The sequence below is a fragment of the Fundulus heteroclitus genome, chromosome 22, assembly GCF_011125445.2.
Source record: "Fundulus heteroclitus isolate FHET01 chromosome 22, MU-UCD_Fhet_4.1, whole genome shotgun sequence".
NCBI lineage: Eukaryota > Metazoa > Chordata > Actinopteri > Cyprinodontiformes > Fundulidae > Fundulus > Fundulus heteroclitus.
In genome coordinates, this window is record NC_046382.1 from 15,621,593 (window position 1) to 15,626,097 (window position 4,505).

At 46.3% G+C, this 4,505-nt stretch overlaps 1 long non-coding RNA gene across 1 annotated transcript; it reads right to left on the minus strand.

Annotated features, from left to right (window-relative positions):
• Positions 1 to 3,297: 3,297 nt before the first annotated feature.
• On the minus strand, positions 3,298 to 3,974 carry LOC110367000. Its single transcript, XR_004927554.1, has 2 exons — positions 3,743 to 3,974; positions 3,298 to 3,610 (listed from the first exon to the last, which is right to left on the minus strand). It is a non-coding gene; the product is annotated as an uncharacterized LOC110367000 (long non-coding RNA).
• Positions 3,975 to 4,505: the final 531 nt, after the last annotated feature.

Consider the following 4,505-nt stretch of genomic DNA (forward strand, 5'->3'; position numbering starts at 1 on the left):
TGCATGTGGCTCGGCTTGGAGAAACCCTATATCTGAAACAGGAAGTTCATCCAGGGCACACTGCATCTCTGACTCAGAGAGAGGGGTGACGCCATCTTTTTTTTTTCTTTCTCTCTTCTGTCTGTTGTACAAGTTTTCAGGAATTCAATCCGCCGTGAGCTCTAGCAACAAAGGGGCACACAGCAAAGTTTCGCTTCCCCTCCCGTTTCGCTCCATAAACACTCGCCACGGTTTGCTGACAGCTCGGCTTCTTTATGGAAAGAGGTTCATCTGCTGATGCAAGAAGAATGTGTTGCTTGTGCAAGCCTGGATTTCAGTGGTATTGGATGGGAGGGGATATTCGGGTCGAGCCGCTCGCTGCTTCGTGACAGGGGGGAGGAGGAAAGGGGGGGGGGCTGAACAGCCTGGAGGTGAAAGCTGTGTTATTTTTGTCTGGAATGTGTCTCCCTGCTGACATTGAAACCTCATTTTCAGGCACCTTGAGGATGACACAAAACCAAGTCGCAAGTAATTGATATGTATGAGGGCATATAAACACAAGAGCGCCGTCCTTCAGGACGAACAACAGGCTGTTTGAAGGCGCCGCGAGGAGGACACGGCGGCGCGTCACGTTTCCCCCGCCGTCTTCTCCGCCTCGTTGTGACTTATACCGGTGCAGCAACTCTGAATCTCTTTTTGGCAATGACTCAAAGTCCTGACACAATAATGGGATTCCATTTTTCCAGAAGGCTACACTTTCGGTTTGCTCGACGAGGCCTGCCGACCGACTGAGTCCTCGCTGTACGCCTCTGTGTGGCTGGAGCCGCCCGTGGAGGTTTGAAATTTGACACTCGAACGCGTGGTTCAGCGGCCCTCCACTCACTCACACCCAGGGCGCTTAGTTTTGTTTTAAATTCCTCTCTGGAAAATTGTTCTCCGGCAAGGCAGACATGTGGTACACGTTCACGATCGTGTATTCCAGCAGAATGCTGGTCTGCTGAAGCTACTAAATGGACTGTGAACTGCTGAAACCCAAAATGGACAGTGCACCACACTCGCATAACTGCACATTTACACATTTGCACATATGCTTCATGCTGCTGAACTGATGAAGCCACAAAATGGACTCTGTACCACACGTATGCATTGTTTACATTGTAACATTGGTTTTTCATTTCAACTGTTTACATAAACCGCTGCTGCATCTTTATCCTGAAAAATAGTGCAATATACTGTGATTTTTAGAGTGATTTCTTGAGTGACTTTTTTCAAGCTGTATGCAAACGAAATTTCGCTCTGTACGCACTTTGTGCATACAAAATGACAATAAAGATATCTATCTATCTATCTATCTATCTATCTATCTATCTATCTATCTATCTATCTATCTATCTATCTATCTATCTATCTATCTATCTATCTATTCAACCAGTGGCGGTTCTAGACCAAATTTACCAGGGGGGCCAAGGTGGGGCCAGTGTTTTTTCACAGGGGCACAGAACAAAAAAATGAAACAATAAAATGGCAATATTTAACTGTGTAATAATATTAACTGTGTAAGTGAGGCACTTGTGGCTCTGGAACTGCAGATTTCAGACCCCTGATCTAGCAGTTGAAAACTTTGGTCCCAGCTCAATACGGCTAAAGCTAAACGTGAAACATCTTCATTTTTATATCCTTCTTAGAGTGAAACTGTATAGGTAAAAAATAAAATTGGTCAAAGTGACCAACCAGTTATGGTTTCTTTGCCATTGCAAGTAATTATTAGAAGTGTATTTAATGTTATGTCTTTTGTACAGGGGCCATAACAGGGGCCAGGACCAGTTCTACAGGGGCATGGGCCCCTGTTGGCCCCTGTCTAGAACCGCCCCTGTATTCAACCCCCCTCCCTCTGTGTGTGGATTCATGGCCAGCGCGACACACTCACAGCATCCCACTCCAGGTGTATTTATCGCCCCCGACGCAGAGCTCCTGTCACCCACCAGCGTGGTTTGACTGTCAGGAGTCGGTAGTGAGCTCAGGGCGGTGTTGCTATGTTGCAGGGAAAAACAGGCCGCGTGTTGTCATGCGGGGCCAGAGGGCTGCTGGGACGGCGAGCCGAGGCCCCGCGGTGAAATCGGTTTCTTGGAGGAGGACTATGTTTAAGAACGCGGCCCCCGTGGGCCGTTTTTACAGCATGCTGAACCAGCATTTCCCTCATGTCGCTGGAGGAAAAACAAACACAAACCCAACATTAACAAAAAAACACCCCTCTGCTGTGCTAATGCTAGTTTCTGGCTGTTGCGTCACATAGAAAACAAGTTTGCAATGTTAGACAGTGAAATATGCTTCAAAATTATTGTGCTTTGTTGAGCCATGAAATCCTAAGATGTTTTCTTTTCATTTGTTTGTGGATTGCAAAACTATGTCAGCCTACTGAAGAAAAAAAAACAATCTCAAGAGCTAATATGTTGCCTCCACAAATTATAATGTATTTTACTGGGATTTTATGTGATAAAGCAGAACAGGTAACATGTTATTGTGAAGCGAAGGGAATGTAAAATGTGAGCGTCATGCGTTGTATTCAACGCCGATAAGTCTAAACGTTACAAAAACCCGTTTTGCAGCAGAGGAACCCTGTTGCAGGCTTTTTTGCAGGATGTCTTTACCTGCTTCCAACATCTAGAAAGTGAAATCCTTTCTGATTCTCCTCCTTCTTCCCTTGTTAGTCTCAATCAGATCTGAGTGAGAGCGTCTGTGAAGGTAACACCTTGATCTGAATCTCCAAACAGGACGTTCTTCTTGCCAGACAACTACTAGTTCTCTAATGTTCCCTAGCAAACCTCTGAGGCCTTCCCTGAACAGCTGACTTTAATTATCCACCAACGTACTTCTGTAGGTAGCCGCACTGGACTTTAGTCAGGCGTATCAGAGCAAAGAGGAGTGAATATTTAGATTTTTATTAGGAAAATGTATCAAAGAACAAGTCATTTTCCTTCTACTTCACAACTATCCAACATTTTTTTTTATGCATAAAATGCTAACGAGAATGGCAACAGTATAATTTCCTGAAAATATGATTTCCATCCTCTGCGTCATCGTTTTATTTATTATTTTTTTAAAGAAATATGATTAAACGTCAATGTTTATTTTGTGTCTCATCGCGGAGGCCTTTCGATGATCATTTCAAACAACTAGCTCCCCCTTCACATTAAATACCCATTATCATTGCAAAGGTGTGTGTGTGTGTGTGTGTGTGTGGAGTGAAGAAGTGTTTTCCTCTTCAGCGCTGCTAAATGAAACAGGACGGGGAAACAGAGCACGCACAGACACCAAAGGCACTGGGAAAATCCACCTTTTTATTGGTTATATCATACCAGCCACTTGCACAGAGCCTTCCGGTAACAAGTCACCAAGGGAACGTCGTCATCATCTCCAGATAAATACACAATATAATCATCAGAACGACGATCACAACAATAAGCACGGGGGTATCCTTGAGCGAGTAGCCGGAGCTCCTCGCCTGAAACCCCTTTTTGTACACCATGCTCCGACCATAAAAAACGTCCGGCTCGGCCGCTTCACCTCTCGCCTTTTCACGCCACCGAGATAATGTCTCTGCTGCCTGCGGGACGGATGTTTAGGCTGCGCCCTACAGATGAAAGAAAGCAGGATGATGACAGGTGAGGGGGAAGAAAAAAAAAAAAAAGGAGAGCAAACACGACCTGGCGCTGAGCTTTTCTTTTTTTTTTTTCTAGTGATGGCAGCTACACAAAAGACCCACAGCTACGTTGATCCCTCCCTCCTGCGGTATGGCGGCCAGGCATGCTGGAGCTCTGTCTGCGTCTGCGGCTCCTGTGCAGACTAGCAGCGCTTTAGCTGCAGGCTACGGAGGGAGGAACCGTGGGCAGGGTGTGTCAGCTTTACCATGGGAGCAGGTGGGCAGATTGCTCCCAGAGGTAGGAGGCAAAGGAGATGGAGCAGGTGTTGTTGGTGGCGCTGGTTCTCCCCCCCCCCCCCCCCCCCCCCACCCCCCCCGGCAGCCATGGAGCTCTGCCAGTCACCTTTAATACTGTAGACACAAAGGAAAGCCGTAAATGTAAAAAAAAACATTTTATCGTGAACATCCACCCCTAGTTCTATTGAAGCCAGTTTTTTGTTGTTTTGTTCGTTAAGTTGCCCCACATATCTTTGGCAAATCTTTCAGCTCGACCGGCCAGAGCTAGATCAGGCGAGTTTTCGTTAACCAAACCGGGTAAACTGGGTTAAGACGGCAGCAGATAAAGGGCCGCGTTGTTTCGAACCTCCTGGTATCTGACTGGCACAGTTCTGGCAGCTGACCTGAAAACTGAATCTTGATGAAGAAAAAAAAAAAAACATCAGCATTTAAGTTGCACTAGAAAATGCACGGCAGGCTAACACGGTGGCACCGTTGTTAGCACTGTTGCTTTGCAGCAAAGTAGCCCCCTGGGTTTGAATCCCAGCCAGGGGTTTTGTGGAGTTTGCATGACTCACGGGGTTGACTGGTTGCTGTAGACTGCCTGTGG